Below are 22,297 nucleotides of genomic sequence, written 5' to 3'. Positions count from 1 at the left end.
GCATATAAATTGCTCAAAACAACCACTAGGAATGAACTGCTCAAAACCACTACTGCGTGACTGCCAACTCGGTCTCAAAAGCATAAGAAACCACCTAGATACATGTCCTATAGCGAGGGTACCATAATAGGTAAACTCCAGCTACATGTATCACCGAAGGTATCTCAACATTCGTGAATACCTCAGCTCAAAGAAAATCTCATGCAACGACCCTCCAAAGGCTAAAGTAGACACAAAATGACTAGCCATAGTCTTCAAAAGGACTCTTCCGGTCCAAGTCTTAGAAACGGTCGGGAAAACTGCCAAAATAGCCAAAAGATGCCTCCACACATAGTACAATGAGCAGTGTTTGCAACTCAATTTACATGAGTGACCGCCCTCAAACAGGCGCCAAGAATTGTTGCGTGCAGTAAAAGGAATCACTGTGGGGATATCTGCTCTCAAAAGAGCTCAATAGCACTAGGTGTTCTCAAGAGAACAAGCATCTGCCAATGCATGGTCATTTGTAAAGGAAACAGTTGTCGAAAATGACTGCTAAAATTTCATGAAAGGCGTTGTGCCTGTAAGTGTCTGGAAACTTGGAGAAAATGGTGTTTGTGGGATCAAAAGCCCCCTGTAACCTGCATGTCAATTTAAACTAGGAATGTTGGTGCCGATTTCTACCGCTCGACAAAAATGCGCTAGTCAAATAGCCGCTAAAGGTGCTCAAAGCCAAAACCATGTCGTAGAGGATGATCGGTGCACTTGGTGCCAATCTCGGGTGTCACTCCTCTATAATGGAGGTACCTCACTTGCGCATATCGCAAGCATAGCCGTCCGCAAGAAGATGGTCATGTGCGGAAAAAATTGGCACCGGGTCAGATGTCAAAATCCGTCGCATAATGAGATTTGTCATTGAAAAATGCCAAAAAGAACCGAGTCCATGTCAAAAAATGAAGCTGATGTCACCTTCTGCTGTCAAACAAAAGCTCCAATGTCGATGCCGATGCGAAGCGGCAAGTCATTGATGCCAATGTTGAGTCAATGACAAGGTTTCAAGATCAAAGACCTGCTCTTTTATCTCTTACTTGCTCTCTCTCTCTCTCTCTCAGCTCTCTCACTGCCGTTGTGGGTGTGTGTGAGTGGGGCTAGTGAACGGGGTCGGGGAGTTGAGGCCGTATGGTCAAGAGCCCCGTGGGAGTGAGGCTTGCACACATTATGTGTGTAAGTCATAAGATTTAAAAAAATTTAATCTCTGCTCAAATTGATAAAAATCAAGCAGTGCCGAGATTGGGCAAGGGGTGTGTGTGTGGTCGTCCTGGCTTCAACTTTCCTACTTGATTGTGCTCAAAGAGCCTAGCGCTGCTTGTTGCAACCCAAATCTCTATTGGCTCATGAGCTCATTGCACACATGCCTTCAATTTCCCAAAATGCCTAATGCTGCACCCGACTCTAGGCTTGAGTTCATCCCCATGCTCACTATCGGCTTCCCTTATCTTGCCTTCAACTCTTGATCGATACTTATTGCAAGCCTTAATTGCTCACAAGTAGCACCCGATTTTGTGAAATGAAAATTTAGGGTTATTTGCTTACAAGCCTAAGCTTGCGACACTGCTACTCGAGCCCGGGGATTCACCATGGAAAACTTATCGCACCACGTAAGCGCAGGGGAAGTTTTTTTTTTTAACAAGTTACATAAGCGTATAAGTTAGGGGTAGGCCCCCAATAATTTATCTCCCAAGCTTAAAAATAAGGGAGGGGGTATCATATTTATGGGGGGGGGGGGGGGGGGGGGGGATGTGAGAAAAGGGGAAAATGAAAGAAAGTTTTTGTCTTTCAAAATCATGAATTTCCAAAAGAGTCTGCCCTCAAACTTGTGAGTAAATAGCTACAAAGATACATGCAATAACTAACATTGCTCTGTATCAATTGATTGTTTTGTGATTAATATAGTTCATTTGTTGAGGGATGAAAGTTATGAAGAGTTTGTATAGATGCAAATTTTCACGGAGAACTTAACACAACTTTATAACCATGTTTTTTGAGGAATTTAGATGGGTCAAAATTGGACGAGTAGCTACTGTGCAGACTGAATGGGCACATAGTTTGAAAGTCAAACTAAGACATATCGAGGGTATATCTAGTTATCAACCAAAGTGGTTCCTTAGTATATTTCCAGTCACTATCCTACATGCTCTTTGACTATTTTTACTCAATTAGATCGTGTGAGACCTAAATTTTATATATAAGATAGGGTTATGATAGTTTTTTGCATTGATTGTCGTATAAGCATAGAAAGGGGGGTCATATTCCCTAATATGAGTCATATATAGGGGCATTATCAAAGTTGTTTGCTCGCAGGTGGCGTTCCATTTTGTATATAGAGTGAATCCCCCGGGTACTCGAGTGATATCTGCTTGCAGGCTATGTGCCCTTGTTTTGCCCTGGCTGCCTTGGTTTACTACCCCAACTTGCTTTTGCATTAGAGTTCAAAGCTCTACAAGTACCAATATGTTATCCTGTTTGACATTGCTGAGCTTCACAATCTCAAAATCTTGTACAGATTCCCTACTTGATAGGGAGGGCTTCACGTGCGAGTAGGAACGGGGATCGGGGGGTGCTCCTAGGCTCTGATACCACTTGTGGAGATGGGAGTGCAGGATGCAAGACATGAAGGGAGAGAAGGAGTAAGGAGAAGGAGTAGACACAGTGTGTTTGGTGGAGCAATGTGAGAAGAACCTTTCTCACTCTCCTTATTGACATTATATCAAAGAATGGAAGAAAGTGGGAAAACACCCGCCGACCATAACTGGTCGTGGGGCTTGAAACCTAACAGGTATGGATAGAAATTCTAGGGCTTCTAACCAATGTGTTTCTGGGTACAAGAGATGAGTTTGATGGATTTGTAGCTCCCATCTCCCCCTTTCTAGGGTGATCACTAATGCTTTCTCCATGAGCTGGCCTCAAGATTGTTTGTCTTTGGTTTGATCTCACCTTTTGGGGATGGGAAGGCATAATATGTGTTGCTTTGTCAATGTTTGACATTAGTAAGCCTTGTGCATAGTGTCCTATGTACCTCCATAAAACATGACAAATGTTTTCCCAAGTCAAGCTATAAATTGCATTATCTTTGCCTTGAAATTGTCTATCACATGGATCTCGTATGACATGAAATTTTGTGGTTTTAGGACCTAAGGAATCATAGATCTTAGACTCTTGTCTATATCTACATGCATTTTGGTCATAATATATGCTTGTCTGGTCACAATATTGAAGCTTGAATTTTGATGGGTGGTAGTTTGGCTCTGGATAGCTTTATGGGTTCACTCGGGTAATGTCATCTAGATCTAGAGAGGATGGCTATAATAGATTCTTTACTTAGAGATAAACCATCCTTCTTGATCTAACAATAACCATAATTATATGAGTTGATATGTAGGCTTCTCAAACACTGGTCAACTCTTCTGGTACAATTGCCATTCTTGGTCTACATAATGTGCATAGGAGTTATGTGTGCCATACACCAATTGTTAACGAGCAAGAAACAACATGCATTATGCTTCCATTGTTGTATACACACATGTTTATACATACCTTTCTTGTATCTACGGACTCTATACAAGTTCCAGCTTGTATTTGTGAGCCTAGGCTTTTTATGCACATTTGGGTGGTCGACCACTTCTTAAAAAACCCTAGGTATAAATGTCAAATGCTACAATGTGAATCTCATTCTTCTGAGAGCTAGGGTGGAGAGGTGGCTATGGAGATGGATCTCCCCTCTCACAATGTAGCTAGCATTGAGTTGATAATTCAAAGCTATTTGTCTCTCTATGCTTCTCTCCCATGTCTCTATGTCTTTGATGCTTAGAATTGTGATTATTAGTATCTAATTTTATCTAGTCATTCTCTCCTCTTGCTAATTTTTGCACGTGTTGTGCACTTTCTTTATGTGTGTGCTCGATTTGGGTGTGTGTGTTGAGGTAATGACATTGCATTTCTCTAATCTTGGCTTCCATATACTTGTGTGCGCATGATTTTGTGTGTGAATGCTAGTCATTAGTTAGAGATTAGCATCATTTCCTTGAGCTTGTGAGACTTGAGTGATGGATTGAGGTGTGTGTGTGCAAAGAGCTTCCCATCTCTTCTTACATTCCCTTCCTCTAATCACTTACTCCTACTCTCTCATTAGAGTCCTCAATCCATCATATTTGGTGCATCCATGCCTCCATGCACTAGCCGGGTTTCGATCCACGGATTGACATTATGTCGGTGGGTTGTGTGCTATGAGCTACAATTTCCAACATTGGCACCATTGCCGAGGATCGAGCACCTAAGATAGAGGATCACCCGTGTGATGGTTTGAGTTTAATTTTCATTAGGATTTGGTGTTGGTTGAAGGAATGGCAATACGATTTGTTTTGTGTAGCTTGTAGGCTAATTTTGTGTTTTTTTCCTCATTGTATACTCTAATCTACTAACCATTGAGTACACACATGTGTTTACGAGCCTAAGTAGAGGCAAGACAATCACTCTTTTGCAAAAAAATTGTAAAAATTTCATGCAAAATTGTGCAATTTTTATTGTGTAATTAGGGTTTTTTTGCTAATTATCCCCTCTAATTACTCACTAATTATATGGGCTTTTTATGCTACACATTGCTAAATCACTAATTGGATGCATGCACATCATTTGAGGAATCTCAAATCTCGAGCGAGATTTTCCGAGCAATCCCTAAAACGAGCAAGATTGGCCAAGGCACACTATACAAAACAAAAACCAAACATGATTTTTAAGGTGACTGCAAGCACAAAAAATAAAAATTAAAACAAGATTACACCTAATTTCAATGGTAAAATGACCACAAATCTTTGACAGAAAAGACCCCTTGAATAAGGGTTTGATAGAATGTTTCCTTTGATGGGATAGAACAATTGGAATCCTTACAATGGCATGTTAATATTCCTCTTCATGGAACTAGTTACCCTCAGATATTAAAAGCTCATTTCTACCACCATTGATTCTTGTTGGGAATAGTGGCACCATGATTCCAATGGATATAAATTTCCTACTCCTACCTCCCTACATGTAGGACCAGGAGACTTACACTAAAAGAGTAAGGTTGTTGCCACTCGAAAAAATTTCATGAATAAGGAGAGTCGGGGAGCTTGAGCTTCTTTTCACTTCTTCTTCTTCTTCTCCTCCTCTCTCTTGCTCTACCTCAAGTTATCGAGGGTTGATGTACGATAACATACTATGCATTTTAAGTTACTCTAGAGAAAACGGAGGAAACTTGAAAATAATTCTATTATTGCAATGAGGCTATTCTTTTGAGAAAATCCACATCATGGTATATATTAAAGTTTGGATCACACCATCATAGGTAGCTTTCTATCAGGGGGGGGGGGGGGGGGGGGGGGGGGGGGGGGGGGACAAACATGTCAAGGGAGGTGGTAACAATGGGGGATTATAAAGAGTGCTTTGATAGAAGAGTATGCAAGGTCGATAAAACTATGAAAAATTTTCTTATGACAACTTTGTCCACATGCTAGTTCTCTTTCACCTACCCATATGGATAGAAACCTAGGTTTAGTGTAATTCCACCTACAAATTTTGAGATTTATCCTTGAATTCAAAGTAGAAGGTGAATAAACCTACAAATTTTAGAGAAATTTAGTGTAAAAACCTTCTCTTAAATTTTTCATATTAATATGAGCACAACTCAAAGCTCCTAGATTGCTCGGGGTTCCTAGTCTGATGAGTTGTCCGTCATGCCTCGACCCAGATTACTCACCCAACGTGTGATGCCCCTATGTTGAATCACTTCTTAGAGCCATGGTGTATGATTGTCATTGTAGTCCTTTGAAATGATTTTCCTAATGCGGATTAGCCCTCATTTTTGTTTGTACTCTATTTACTGTTTGGGAGTTGTACGTCCATCAATGCCTCATAGCAATTCAAATGGATGGTAGTCTAGCACTGCATCTGTCATCTTGTAGAATGATGTGGCCCAAGCCTCAGTCCTCAGCACCCCATAAGGTAACCCCCTCAAAGGGGTAACTGGGAGGTTGGTTGTGCTACAATAAGCAAAATTGTGCCACGTTGAGACAATTGTGTTGGCTAGGGAAGGTAAATCTCAGGGTCCCTAATCATGGAAAAATTTGCTTTTGAAGGAATTGGGCAAGGAAACTCACAATGGACAAGGGAAGAAGGTCCTCAAGTTCAACCGTCGTCATTTTCAATAACTATATAGTATAAACAAAACCCTTCAAAAAATCTCTTTGAAAGAGACGCGGACTCTTTCATGCACGAGCATGAACCAGTGCTCCAAAAAAACTTTGTTCTGAAAACTTGGCAAACCTACCTATGAGAATTTTACTGGTAAACTGACTAAATTTGAAGGGTTTTACACCAAATGACGCTAAATTTCTCTAAATTTTGTAGGTTTTCTCACTTTAAAATTTAAAATTTAGAGGTAAATCTCCAAATTTGTAGGTGGGATTACACTAAACCTAAGGTTTTTTTTCAACCCCTCCCCCTCTTTTTCTCTCTCCTTTCTCTCTCTCAATTTCTTTAAAAAAAAACTCTTTGAAAGAGCCTACGCCCGCGTGGACTTTTTGTTTAGAAAGAGAGAGAGAGATGAGGAGGAGGAGGGGATCGTATATGGGCGAGGGAAGGCTAGAAGGGAAGAGGCTGAGGAGGCGGAGATCGTGCATGCTATAGGATCAACATATCTGTTCTGATGTGCGTCACACGACCTTGTACTTTGTCACAAGGAGAGCTTCTACATGTTGACATAGCTCCACCTAATCTCTTGTCACACCATCGTTTTTGGTCTTGCGTCTTAAGTAGGTCTTTCCCAACCCAATGAAGCATCCAGTGTGAAGAATCATGGTGGTTATTGGACTAAGTGAGGCAGGGGAGGGAAAGCACGCACTCCTGTGAGGCAAGAGTTTAGAACTTTGGACTACAAATGGAGACCCCCAGACTTTGAAGAGGCACAGCTACTAAATCACACTTCTCTCTCTCCCCCCCCCCCCCCCCCCCCCCCCCCCCCCCCCCCCTCTCTCTCTCTCTCTCACACACACGCCCCCTCTCTCTCCCTCTCTCACACACACACACAGTATCGTTGGAACTTAGATCTTTAAGGTCTCTTGGGATAGTTTCCTATGATGTTAAAACTCTCTTCTTCTCAGGTGTGTGTGGGTGGGTGTGGGTGTGTGTGCTAATAAAAAGAGGAAAATGGTATAACCTTTCTATCACCTAAGTGTGGTAGATTGGTTATGCCATTTCCCTCTTGAATAACAGGTCTTGAGTTCAACTCTCCTCGTTGGCAAGATCTTTAAGGTATCTTGGGATAGTTTCCTACGATGTTAAAACTCTCTTCTTCTTCTTCTTCTCTCTCTCTCTCTCTCTCTCTCTCTCTCTCTCTCTCTCTCTCTCTCTCTCTCTCTCTCTTTCTCTCTCTCTCTCTCTCTCCAGAATATTGTACTAGATGTGTCCAAAATTTGAACCACTTGACACAAAAATTTAAGCATTACAAAAGCCGATCCAATTGTATGATTAAAAAATTGTAATTCTCAAAAAGTGAACATTATTGATGTATTAATTTGTTAAACATATTGCAAAACCTAACTGCGAGCCCTTGTAAGCTCATCAGAGAACTGTTAGCACACAAAGAGGCTGACCTTGAATGAGAACTACAAAGCTAAGCCTTGAAACAAATAGAGCTTCTGCTCTTGCTGCATGCAACAGTTGAAGTGATATGATAGCACCTCGCAAACGCAAGATGGACGAGAGAATACAACATCAAAGACAAGGAAGGGGAAGAGGAGTTGCCACCCTTAAGGGCTGCTAGGAAGCATCATTGTAGAAGGGCTTGAGCAAGCTGGCCTTGATTAAGCGGTCACCCGTGCAGGAGTCAGGTAAATGGAAATGAAGAGGAGGTGCATACGTGGAAGGTGAAGGTGCAACTTGTCTGTAAGAGAGGAGCGCTGACTGATGTAATCACCGGCGCGTTTGATGCCTTCCTCGGCGAAGCGTCTGCTCTCTCTCTCTCTCTCTCTCTAAAAGAAAAATCACCACAAAAAAACAGTTATTCATCGGATTACTTTGAACTCACTCAATGATAGATTATTGTCTGACTTGACTGAAAAAGTGGCAGGCTCCGTCGTCACCTCAATAGAGCCTTGCCACTTGTCCACTGCAAGGCGCATGGAGCACCTTCCTACATTACATCCACTTGCTCATATTACGGGCAAGGAAAATGATCACGGCAGTATCATCGCCAATGACGCATTCAACAAAGTGCAAAGGGGTGCTCTGAAGGGTATCGAAGAGGCTCTTTTGCATCACCTGCTTGGCTCTTAGCACCTTCACCACCTGCAGGTTGTGGCCGGATGTGCCGGGCCTTAGATCTTGCGCTTCTGCTTCGACGCCGCCATGCCTACCCCCTTATCTCTCTCTCTCTCTCTCTCTCTCTCTCTCTCTCTCTCTCTCTCTCTCTCTCTCTCTCTCTCTCTCTCTCTCTCTCTCTCTCTCTCTCTCTCTCTCTCTCTCTCTCTCTCTTAAAAAAGAAGCTCTCTAAAAGATTGCGCGCCATCGCGCGTTCTTTCAGAGAGCTTTTTTTAAAACTCGGCGCACACTCTTTCAGAGAGCTTCTTTTTTATCTCTCAAAAAAGAAGCTCTCTGAAAGAGTGTGCGCCGAGTTTTAAAAAAAGCTCTCTGAAAGAACGCGCGATGGCGTGCAATCTTTTAGAGAGCTTCTTTTTTAAGAGAGAGAGAGAGAGAGAGAGAGAGAGAGAGAGAGAGAGAGAGAGAGAGAGAGAGAGAGAGAGAGAGAGAGAGAGAGAGATCTTCATCATCTGCTGAAACATCATGTGTGTATGCGTGTGTGTGTGTGTGTGTGTGTGTGTGTGTGTGTGTGTGTGTGTGAGAGAGAGAGAGAGAGAGAGAGAGAGAGAGAGAGAGAGAGAGAGAGAGAGAGAGAGAGAGAGAGAGAGAGAGAGAGAGAGAGCAATTGTTGCTCCTGTTAGCCTGCAGCGCGCTTGCGCGCAAGAGAGAGAAAGAGAGAGAGGAAAAGAAATGAAATAAAATGTTATATTAAACATTTTCAAAAGGCCAAAATGACGTATGAAAGTCATACAATCTTGGTGGATCTAATATAGTGTATGGCCACTGTTGAGAGAGAGAGAGAGAGAGAGAGAGAGAGAGAGAGAGAGAGAGAGAGAGAGAGAGAGAGAGAGAGAGAGAGAGAGAGAGAGAGAGAGAGATGTGTCTGGGGTGGTTCATCAAGACCAAGTACGAGAACTGATTCCGGTTCATCAAGACCAAGTACGAGAACTGATTCCGGTTCACCAAGACCAAGTACGAGAAGCTGAAGCAGTTGAAAATGGCCAAGTACAAGAAGGTGGATCTCACCAACTGCATGCGAGTGAAAGCCCGCAACTGACTTGCACAGAAGATCATTGCAAAAACCCTCAAGGATGCGGGCAGGAAGGCCCTTGCCATCTAATTCACTCTCTCTCCCTTCTTCAGCTACTTGGACTTCCCCTCCTCGACTATGTTGCATGTCCTGAGTAAGTATTTCAAATCTGCATACCTCATCTGATAACCAAACCTGTAATTATGTAGCTCGCATTCATTTATCAACAGAGCTGGATGAGGAGTGAATGAAGCCAAAGGCTCATCAGACCATGACTTGCACTAGTGGAAAATTGCAATATTCCCCAAGTATGCCTTTCCCTCGACATTGAGTTGTCTTCCACTAATCCCGTCACACACTCTGCTAAAAGCGCAAGCAACTAGTTGCACTCATATTGAAGCCGTTGGCTTAATTACTTGAGCATTATAACCATCATAAGCTTTTCTGCCCTCATGTCCACTTTGACGTTTACTTGTTTTCTGCATCACCAACAATCTGATAGCATCAACAGAAAAATGTGCTGACAAGTAGGGACTCAAGTACTTGAGCACTAACATTGTCTGGTCCAAATGACTTCTTAAGGGGAGGATCACATAAGATCTACGATTTCTCAGCACTACTCTGGAGCTTGTGAGCCTTGATGTAGTCCCATACGCGATTGAGGGCATAAGGCCTTGTGGTCTCCGAGGTTTGCAAGATGGGAGCCAGGTTGGAGGAGACCCTATAGAGGATCTGAGCACCACCTCTCGGCTTGGGCTCGGGAGTGGTTTTGAGTTTGGGTACTTTCTTGCTCATCTATATATTCATCAACTCATGCAAAATGCAGAGCACTGACACACTAGACAATCACATACTAGACAAGGGGCAAGATCCTAATCGATGGCAAAATGAAGGATCGCGATCGATGGCATGAAGATGGATTGGGATTGGCCAGGGTTGAACGATCGAAGTTGGAAATTGCACGTACAATACCCCATATTGTAGCAACAAGGCTCCATGATACAACCAAGCATTGGAAGGTGGAAGTCAAGTAGTAAATCATGCACATGCAATTAGGAAGCGAGAGCTAATTGGCCATCCGATATTGGGAAGAAGCAGGAGGCATGAAAAACAACTTGCACTACTATGATATGATTCCTACAGTCGCTAATATTTCAGCTGACTACAAGTAGTAGTACTAGCACCAACACACAGCATTCGAAGAGCATAATAATTCATTGCTCTTATTAGATATGATACTGATCACTACACTGCAAAATTACAAAAAACTCTTCTAAAAGATCTTCTGACAAAAAATCGGCCAAAGAGCGTATGATAATCAAGGCCTATGATAGAATTGAATGGGAGTTCATACTTCAAAGTCTATATGATATGGGTTTGGATTCTTTTTCACATTCTTTTTGGGAATGCGTCAGCTAGAATTTCAGTTAATGGTACTCTTAGAGATGTCATTTCATTCCATAAATCCATAAGACAAGGGTGCCCACTTTCTCCTTTGCTCTATGCTATCTCATATGATGCCTTGAATGTTATGCAGTAGGAAAAACTCTCTGCCATAAATGTACATGGCTTTATGAAGCAAATGTGCCTCCAATAGTGTGTTGATCATACCAATGCAATTGTGAGGAATGATGTACATGCAAAGGAGAATTTTAGGGCTTGTCTCATGGTCTTGCAAGTGGCTCAATTATTAACCATGCTAAAAGTCTGGTTTGATGGGGTTGTCTGCTTTGTATAAGCCAATTTTCACCACCAGCATACTTAAATTGTTGCGTTGGGGGAGAAAACATGCCCATGCTGCATGCTGACTGGTGTTTTAGGTCGAGCCATTGTCTGATAGTTTATAGTTTAGCTAATTTTTTATGTGCCATATTCGTACGACAAGCTAGTCATCAACATTGATGGAGTCATGATGTAAATATCCACTTCTAGCAAGGCAATTTGAATGATTGGAAGATCGAGACCAATTAAAATTTTAAGCGAAGGTTTGAATACTGAAATAGGAGTTTTGGTTATGACTTGAAAAGTAATGGTGTTCCAAGGATCCTCTATCCTCTATCCTTTAGACTGTGAGAGAGAGAGAGAGAGAGAGAGAGAGAGAGAGAGAGAGAGAGAGAGAGAGAGAGAGAGAGAGAGAGGATTTTGCAAGGAAGTGTTCACCAAAACCTTTTGCAAGAACCAATGGAAAAAAAAACATTGAATATCGTAACATTTTTTTTTGGATTTTTACCGAGTTTTACACTAAAATCCTCCAAATTTACAAATGGATTTTTAGAGAGTTTTACACTAAAATCCATTGAAAACACTTTTTGTTGTAGTGCATCAATATATAACAAACAATAAATATTTTGTTGATGATAAAATTTACTATATTGCGTACAAACACTTGCTCGGGTTTTTCTTTGCTCGAAAAAACTCGCTCGGTGCGTGGTAAGACTCCCATCATTCTTATGTGTTTAATTTTTAATGAAATCGATGCTACACATGAGAGTTTATGTTGGTTGCATATAGGTGAAGGTGCGGTGAAGGGGATACGAGTACACACACATGTGTGTAGGCATCATTTGGAGTTGGAATCGACGCGATGCTTTAGTGCAATATGAGTGCACTAATTTTGATTGCAATTGCTGATTTTTGCAGGAATTCAAGTGGTTCAAGCGCACTTGATGTGCTAAAATTAGGAGCGGTTTTGTTTTTGCCTATGTGTAGGCAAAAGTCTGCACATTTGAGGTGCAATTTGTGACAAATTTTGTTTCAATTGAATGAGTAGAAAGCACTTGTATGCTTGATGATGTTGAGGTGATTACGGATTAGTTTTTTGAGTCACAAAATCATGTCATTATGCCGTCAAAATTACAATACAATTATGTGTGTGGAAGCTTGTAAGTGTGTTAATTGTGCAAAGTTACATACTTTTGAATTGATTTGAATGAGTGAATTCAGGTGCAATTGAATTGATTGAAACACTAATTTGATGGTGTAACTAATCAATGTGCAAAAATTTATCTAATTAGGCCACTATTTAGACTAATTTTGGGTCAAATTGGGTAAAAAACGATCAAAATTGATACGGTTTTGAGTGGTAATTTGATGAATGATTGATTGAAGGGTGTAACAGTGTTGCTCAGTGTTGCATTTTGAGCTAGATTGGGCTGCATAATTTTTAAAAATTTGTTGGTGATTTTTTGGCTAATTTTTGTAAAATTTTTGCATTTTTTTGGCTAATTTATTGCATAAAATTGCTAATCTTTATCCAAATGATGATGATGGAAAAACCTGATGTGAATTGTCAGTCCGGAGCGTGTTTTGCTACTTTGTGAATTTCTCTTAATTTTTTGACCAATTTTAACATGTTTTGGGCATTTTTGAGTAATTTTTCAATCTTGGACAAATTTTTTGACTTTTTTGCTTTTTTTTTTTGAAGTAATTAAAAATAACACACTCACACTTTTTTTTTTTAACGAGAGGTCACTTTTGACCCCAATTTGCTATAGAGATTCGTTTGTAGTCTCAATATTGATCACATTTCTAGTTAGAGCCCATTCACATGCGAGATCTCGCCTTGGATTGATTTTAGCAAGTGGTCATATGCTAGCACACGATTAGATTCCGATTTGAGCCGTTGATTGCTTTTTGACTGCGACTTGGACTAAGAGACGTTTTCTAGAGCTTGTTCATATGCAATGACCCCATATTAGCACTTGGCTATCCATTGATTGCCATATTTGACATAGATCGATAGATTTTGGTGACCATGATCCCTAGCGGCTCTGATTTAGTATTGTTACGGTTGGTAGGAGAATACGGTGGACTTTTATGCTATCGTGATCGACCTGTTCGTCGCTATCATGATATTGCTCTATATTATGTGAGGCTTCCATCTCATGACCATTCTACTCTTGCTTTTCAGATGCTCAGAGCTAGTGCACACCCTATGTTGCACGATCATCTCATATGAGAGATGCCCCTCCCCAGGGGCCTATGCACAAATCATACAATTTACACTTTTATACAATTTTCAATATACATTAGATTTGCAGAAGCATTTGCATAGGGGAGGAGTTCACAGCGCTCGACCAAGCACGGAGTTTAGGCCATGAGTCAGACTGCATCCAGAGGTACCTAGCGACTATGCTACCCCTAAATGGGTGTTATGAATAAAAGCGTACTCAATAAAAATATAATATTGTGGAAGGTGAATATATGTGTACACCGCATTGCGGGAAGAGAGAGAGAGAGAGAGAGAGAGAGAGAGAGAGAGAGAGAGAGAGAGAGAGAGAGAGAGAGAGAGAGAGAGAGAGAGAGAGAGGGTGAAATAGAATATAGTGGAGGGTGAAATAAAGTGCACAGAGACATGATAAGATGACAACAGATGGAACATGCAACCATGTATTAATGCAATGATAAAATCTGAGTATACCATAACATCAAAAAGTTTACAACAAAACAACAAGCAGAGCAACGGACCTTGTGTAGGGATCGACCGGTCCACCCATCCACTTCCATTCTACTACGGATAGAGAGAATTTCACTTCTCCGGGAGCAAGCCAGAACACCTCCAACCTACCTGAGCCAGACATAAGCTGAGCTTCGACTCCCTCCATAACCCGAGTTGAGAGGATCCCAAATACCAACAGGTGGTAGGGTATCAACACCAACCATACCAGTTTAGGCGCCACGCCTCTTCGATGCCCAACACTGAGTGTTTAGGCAAAGCCAAGGCAAAATCCACGACACGTTAGCTGTGTAGGTCATTCAACCCCCGACGCACTAACCGTGTAGATGAGCCTAACAAAAAGAAGAAGACCTAGGAAACACCCCTGGTCCAGCAAAGCCCAGGTCAATGACCCTTTAGTTTAAGGCTAAGCGATGTAGGTAATCCTAGTCTTGTAGTGAGAGTGCCATGAGAAACATAACACATGAGTCCAATCACAATAGCACTTCCCATATGCACAAACAATCTTTCCCAAGCAATTAGACTATACAAAGTCTCTACCCTTATACATCTGCCACCATAAACCATCCAAATCACTTCATGATCCAATTCCAAAACCATAAACCATAATCCAATCACATCATGCGGGCGAGAACTCCACCCGACTTGGGTGAAGCACGACCAATCCTGCATAACCACTTTAGGATAACATGGCTGTAAAAATTTTGACACCATTTCAGCAGCATAACCAAATCCAGAAAAAAAAACCATGAGCCACACCGGCTTCCACCATGAAATTTCAACCATAATCCATGAGGGAATCTCAGCCCTTTACCATAAATCATAATCACACTGAACCAAATCCCACACTTGGAGTTTGACACATCCCCTGCAATAAATCAGAGTCTACACACATGTGACCCTTAAGAAGTGATTCTTCCATGCATAAAAGAGTCCGACCAGAACTTAATCATGATATAAAAACCCAATTTTGACAACATCCAACCATGCAAAGTTGATGCATCACATCTGCACTTCACCTCTCTAGCACATAGAGCTAGTTTTGACCTAAAAGGGTGGAAAGCAGTCATAACCATGCATATGAGGAATCCACATCAATCCATGAGTCCGCAAACATCATATGGTAACATTCCAACACCATAAACATGATGCAAAACAGCTCCGACCTTTAGGTCAACCATAAATCATAACTTCACAAATATGCAAAAAACAGATTGTTGGCATTTTTGAGAGTATGCAAAACATGCAATTGAAAGTATTTGGTCTCAAACCAATGCATCAAGTTCAGCTCCATAATATAGACTATCACTCTATCACATCACTTTGACCATATGGTACTCACACAACAAACGGTAACCCCAAAAGAAAGCCACTTTATTCATATTTGCCTATGTGGTTTGGGATGTTTAACCATATACTCCCACATAAGTTTATGGTCATCCAATAATTGAAATCAAATCACAAGAACAAACCATAAAACATATCAAAACGGTTCGGTTAACTCAGGACGTCATATGGCACTCCCCCTTGATAGCACCCCTACGCGTGTAGGTAAAACCGGTTATAGGGTGATTAATAACTCGCATTCCCAAAGTGATAACGGAGACCTAAATTCATTTATCATCAATTTTCATCAAGATTTTCAATTGGTTAAGTGGGTTTACCCATTCGGTGAATCTAGATAGTGGTTCTCCTAGGAGCCTGCAGTCAAAAAATTTGGTTGTGTAGTGGGCAACAAATTGTTTTTTGACCATATCTCTTACCTCGTGCGTGTTTTTCACATAACACCAAAGAGAGAAAATGTTCCAATTGATGTGTTTTATCTCTGGAGTAAAGGGTTCATGCTGATTCATAATGGTTTGTGATTTATGACCAAAACAGTGTTCCTACCACCTCTATGACATGAAACAAAAAGCACTTTTTATGCACATACGTGATTATAAACACATCATGTGCATAAATCAGCGTATTAAGCATGATGAATTAATCATGGGGCAACTTCATATGTACTCGTTGATCCATACATGCACTCATAAGAGAAAAAACAATCACCGAGAGGGTGACAACGCAGAAAAAACGTCAGAGAGAGAGAGAGAGAGAGAGAGAGAGAGAGAGAGAGAGAGAGAGAGAGAGAGAGATGATTATGGAGTTTAGAGCTTCTCACCATGCTTTAGAATCTATTAGGGGATGTCAAAAGGCTTCTTGCTTTGCCGCAAGAGAGCGGTGATGAGAGCTACTTAGAGGTATCCACCACAAAAGCTTCTGGAGAGCGCGTACACCGTGAAACGAGAGAGAAAATAATAAGCAAGTAGAGAGAGAGTATCCTGAGAGAGAGAGAGAGAGAGAGAGAGAGAGAGAGAGAGAGAGAGAGAGAGAGAGAGAGAGAGAGAGAGAGAGAGAGAAGAGCTTATGGAGATGATGATGAAGAGCTTGCACCACTGTATATAATAGATATGTATAGTCTTGCGGTAGTAGATACAACAGACGGCAGTTGAGAGATGGCTTGAAGGTAAGAGCTTGAGGGAGAGAGGTTGAGGGAGAGAAGGTAGCTCCGACGTCAAGGCAAGAGAGCTTCCGCTTTTGAGAGTGTGCATTTTCAAAGTGAAGGGAGAGGGGTCTTTATATAGGCTCTCAAGGCCAAAATCACAAGCTAAGAATAGAGTGAAGCAAAGTGAGATGAGTTCGCGCACATTCGCAGTTGTTTTATAAAAAAAAATATGTTTTTTTTTGTGGACACGGATTTCGATGCACTATTTCGAGTCTCTAAGAAGAAGCTTGGCTTCCAAGAAAAGAGCTCTAAACTAAAATCCTCCTCTCTCTTTTCTAAAAAGACTTTTTCTTTCCTAAAAACAAGCCTTTGCTTTTGGTGGTAAACTCTCCCACTTACCATTCAATTTTTACAGCAAAATTGACCATGCGAGCAGTATCTGGCCAACTAATGGAAATCATAGCTAGACTATGTCACACCGTAATACTTTGACATAATTATGATTTTCCTGTAATGCCCTTGCATAATTACGGTAACGCTTTTTTCAAAATATTTTTTGTAAAAATCCCGTTTGGCCCCGTTTTTGCTCTGAGCGATCATTTTTAAATATGGCGGAGACTAAAATTAAAATTTTTATATTTAGGTCATCATAAAAGGCACATTGCTTTTCAAAAATGCCAAAAAGCATGAAAAGCTAAAAATAGCAATTTTTTCCAAAACTGAACCAAACGTCCATCTAACCTACTGGAATATGGAAACGACCTTGCTTTTCACTTTAGAACCTTCCAATACTGTCAATCAAGCATCTCAAGTCAAAATTTGATGAAATAAATATTGAAAGTTACTTTTCTTATTTTTAGAAGAGACCCAAAAATTGGGGATCTTACATCATAGATTCCATAGAGGTACTCTATTGAGTCCAGAGAATAGAGACGAGACATGAGATTATAACGGCATATTATGAGGAAATTGGTGACACAAAGTTCCATCCAATGACCGTTCAACTATGACGGATGCATGATGTATGTTATATACTAATGAGGATGATCGCATGTATTCTAGAGAGTCACAGATTCCTGTCTTAGAGCCTCCAGTAGATTTTGGTACATCCATGGGTAGTAGGACCTATGTCGATCTTGATGGTTGGAGCACATATACGATGATTTTTGGCCTTCCATACACACTTACCCCTAGCCCTAGATCACCTATTCCTAGTGCCATTGCAGAGCCAGAGCCAGTGCCTACTCACATCGTGAGATCACCCCGTAGAGCACCTCCAGGATTCCCACCTAGAACTTTTGTGCCACATACACCATAGACGATTTTAGATCTAGTTTGAGACGCAGGATTAATGCAACTCTTGACCAGTTATCATCGCGAGATCTATGGACGGAGACTGAGATGACCTTCAAAATTCCAATTCGGGTTGAAATTTCTAGGTTCATAGTCCACCAATCCTGTGAATCTTGAATTATTAAATGGAAAATCCCTGGATTGTTGACAAAGATCAACCCAAGTGTAGCACAAATGATCTTGTCTAGCCTTCATACGTAATAAGTTCTCTCTTCTTTGTTGTGGATTTCCATACCTTTGTTCCTCTTTGGGACGAGGCCTTTTGATTTCATGAACAGGAGCAGGTTCTAGTTTCCTCTTGTTGGTAGTGGATAACTCTATTTCAATGGGTTTGGCTCCATCAAGGACATCTGCAAAATTGGTAATACAAAGACTCTCGAGTCTAATCTTCATAGGATTATATAACCCTGACATGAATCGAGCTACCTTGACCTCTTGAGTCATCCTTGCCGGAGCATGCTTGACAAGGGTTAAGATATATTGATAGTATGATTCTAGATCTGTGGTTCCTTGAGTATAGTCAAGAAACTCATTCATACGGTCTGAATGATAAACTTTGTTTTGATAGTTCTTCTTAAGCTGGGTTTTAAGATAATCCCAAGTTGTTGCATTAGAATCAACATTGTTTTCTGTGCAGTGGTATCTCCACCAATGCTTGGCTGTTTTCTCTAGTTTGAACTTATCAATGATAGCTTTGTTTATTGCAGATGAATGAGCCAAATCAAAGTAGTCATCCATGCACTCAATCTAGTCTTCAAGAACTTTTCCTATATCTTTGCCTTCCCGCTAAAATTTTCAGGTTAAGACTTGCATAGCATAGCATTGATGTCTCTATCAATGATGGTGTGTTGAGGAACAATAGGTGCATTTGTGTTAGCAGTAGCTGCATTTTCTCTAGGAGACATGGTAACTTACTGCACCATATCAACCAAGGTCACACTTAGTACAATATTCTAATCTGCTCAAAGTCCTTTAAGACAATTAGAATAGACTATTGCGAATTAAATGAGAGAGAGAATAGGAGAAAGAATAACAAATAAATTAATCCAATTACTATACCACAAAACTTGGGATTCCAAAAAAAGTCTACAAAAGTGTCTTGAAAGTTTTTAATAGATTCTAATGGCTCTGACATAATGCACCCGGTAATAGCCATTGTGACATACTTCCACCACCAATGGAGCATAGCTATCCTATTTCTTGAGTATATCAAACGGGTGATCCCAATAATCCTTTTTTATCTTTGGTTGAAACATCTCCTCATTAGCGTGTGCATTATACCATTGTTGGGTAAAAGATCGATTAGTTACTTGTACTCCCATTTTGTTGTGAACTGTTGCCTTCTTGTACCCGAAGTAGTCATCAAAGTAAGCAAATTCTTGTGGAAACACATCCGATGTGTCCCACCCATCTGAGCTTTATATATTCGCACAATCTGCAAGGCACTGGGGTTTGTTATAGGCGTTGTATAAAACTTTTACATGGCAAGGATTGTGGATCAATGACTTTTCAAATAAGTCAAAGAACAACTTTCAAGGTACCGGGCTAAAGGAATTTTGGTCGTTGGTTTGGCATTGACGGTCCCATACGTTGAACATAACAATGTTCAAATATCATGTAGCCATTACTAAGGGTAGTATGCTCCTAGCTATCCGTGTTTCCTTTGTTGGTCTCAAGGTAAGTTCATAAGCATTTATGTACAACACTTGGTTAGTGACAACAATGTCCTTTTCCAACTTGGATTGTATCCCACTATATACTCCCAACAGGCAAGGGTTTATGTTCAAGTGGTCTAAACTTGGGGTTTCTTGTAGCGTAATCGTACCAAGCTCAAAATGTATTAGGTACAATACAATTCATGGACATTAACCTTTTCTTCTCTTCCCCATTATGCGTGGTAGTGACAAGCCTTTGTACTTCCATTCCTGTTTGAAGATGCTCCTCAACCATAAGGTGGGAGAGTATATCCGCCCATATCCCTTGAGGTAAGATGTCAGTCATCTACACACACACACACACACCCCATTCTCAAGCTACTTAGAATGATAAAACCAAGATTCAGACTTAAATATTATGTCCTCAAAATAATATGAGTCATATCAAAAATCAAATTTTTATAATCGTAGAAAACCAAAAGATACATAGTGTCTTTAGGGAGATACATGAATACAAAAGGGTCCTATGAACCACTTCTTGGTTCCTACAACCAAGGTTCTGTCCCTATATTTGTTCACATCTTGAGTTTCAAAATTTAGAACTTCAACTTGTGCACTTAAATTCATGTCTTCCTTTTTGCACAATTTCTCTCCTCGTGATACATCCGTGGGTGGCATTCCATTCAGAGATTTCACTAACGTAATCATGATCATGTGATTACCTTAATAACTATAGTATTTACACAAGAAAATCATGTGATCACGTTAATTGTTAATGTGAATTTGATTATGACCTGCAAAACCCCATAGAGCCAATTAGCCCGCCGGAGTTTTTATTTTTCCTTGTGGATCTAGTCGGGCTCTTTCATTTTCCCTGCGGACCCGTAGGGTATTTACAAATGCTTGGCGGGCCTGTCGGGAAATGAAAGAGCCCGACGAGCGTAATTATATATAGTAAATAGTGTGCTTATTGCATTCCTTTAGCTAGGAGAATCCTTGGAGATTGTATCCGAGTGCTGGGTATAGTCATCTCCTTGTGAATTGGCCTAAGGTTACAAAGCCATAGGTCCTTTTTTTGGGCCAAATGTGATTCTTAATTCGGTAACCACTTCTAAATTTTTTTAACTCCTTTACTGAACATAGAGGTACGAAACCAAAACAATTGAAAATTTGGAGAGTCATGATCCTTGTGACAAAGCCATTGGTCTAAATGAGGGTTGTAACTGGGTTTAGAAGATGAGCATATGTAAATGACAAGTCGATAGTCAAGGGTTGGATGTCCTGTACTAGTGTACTGGGCATATAAAGATCCTTGAAGTCTTGCATTTTTCACCATCATAGATTTGAGTTAATATACAGTATCACTCCACAATATAGGAGCTATAATCCTTAATTGGGTGAAAATAGCTTTTATATATTGAATTGGTTGATCTTTCATTGGGTACAAGTAGTCCTCAATTGTGTGATTATATTAAAGATTTATTTGTATTAGTTCATGCATTGTTTTATACAGAGAGTGCATTATGTATTATAATAGATTATTAGCGCATGAAATGACCAATCACATATAATATTGCTTTGGTTTTTTTTTTGCAAACAACTGACATCATTCAGTGTAGAAGTTGATTGTTCTTTGTAGCATTTGAAATTAGATGTGTCTTATTGTTTGCAATCAAAGTGGACATATAAATAATCATAATAATAATAATTGCATTAAGAAATTCATAGCATTGTTGTAGTTATTATGCCGTGCATAGAGTGTATTACAATGTGTATGTTTTCTCACAACATAGGTGATTGATATGTGGATTGACTAGCATGCATTGAAAATCTCATAATGTGCATTTTGGTTACTTTCATAGTGAGTTGTTTTTTAATATATATTAAAAATAAAAAAAATGTATTAAAAATTGAACATCTGGTTCTTTTGTCTTCAGTTTTAATTTAAAAGGAATGGAGAAAAATGTGGGCACAAGTGGTATGAAGAGGCCAAAGAATAAAAAAGCTCCCGACAAAGATTGGGATTATGCTCACAATATATGTGGCCGATATATGGATTGGCAATGTAAATTTTGTCTCACAACAAAATCAGGAGGTGCACCACGTATTAGGGATCATTTTCTGGATAGCGTTAAAATGAGTTGTAAGAATGTGAACATCCTCAGACACCTACAATTGTAAAGGTTTGAGAGAAGAGCTCGCCAAAAAGGGTGGCAAGAGACAACAAATATATAACTCTATTGATGCAAGTCAAGGTTTTCAGAGCCAAATATTAACTCCGTAGATCCTATGGTGATGCCAACTAACCTTGGAGAACATCCTACAGGGGGGGAGGAAATTTCAAGCAGCATTCCTTTTAAGCATCACAATGAAGGTGGACTTGGTCAAATGTGTCAAAAATCATTACATCAAAGCTTTCAAGTGCAGTCTCTATAAGAAGCACAAACTGCACTTGCCAAAGCAATATTCTTCACTTGAAGTGCTTTGGTCATGGTAGACAACAATCATTGGAATGCTGCTTAAAAGAAAATCGGTGAGTTTGGCCAAGATTTTCAGCTCCTTCTTATCACACAACACGAAATGTTTTCTTGGACAAATGTTACATCAAAGTCAAAGAGCATGTTGGCAAAATAATACTTGGGGAATATATTTCTTTCAAGATGTACAATTGTGAGTGATGGCTAGTCAAATGTTCAAAGAAGACCGTTGATCAATGTAATGCTAGTTTGTCTAAGGGGAGAAACTTTTATAAAGGCGATTGATAGTTCTGGTGCAATTAAAAGTGGAAAAATACATTTCTAAGGTCTTGATTAATGTAAATAAAGAAACCGGTGCTCAACATTTTTTTCAAGTAGCCATGGACAACGCAAAGAATTATAAAAATACCAGTAAATTAATAAAGAAGTGCTTTCCCCATATTTTTGCCAATGGTTGTAATACGCTTA

At 40.2% G+C, this 22,297-nt stretch overlaps 1 pseudogene; it reads left to right on the top strand.

Moving 5' to 3' along the window:
* Nucleotides 1-11,999: 11,999 nt before the first annotated feature.
* Nucleotides 12,000-17,662, top strand: LOC147440302 (uncharacterized; annotated as a pseudogene).
* Nucleotides 17,663-22,297: the final 4,635 nt, after the last annotated feature.

The sequence above is a fragment of the Adiantum capillus-veneris genome, chromosome 15 (assembly GCF_014529385.1).
Source record: "Adiantum capillus-veneris isolate H3 chromosome 15, ASM1452938v2, whole genome shotgun sequence".
Lineage (NCBI taxonomy): Eukaryota > Viridiplantae > Streptophyta > Polypodiopsida > Polypodiales > Pteridaceae > Adiantum > Adiantum capillus-veneris.
This window is presented reverse-complemented; position numbering and strand designations above follow the sequence as displayed.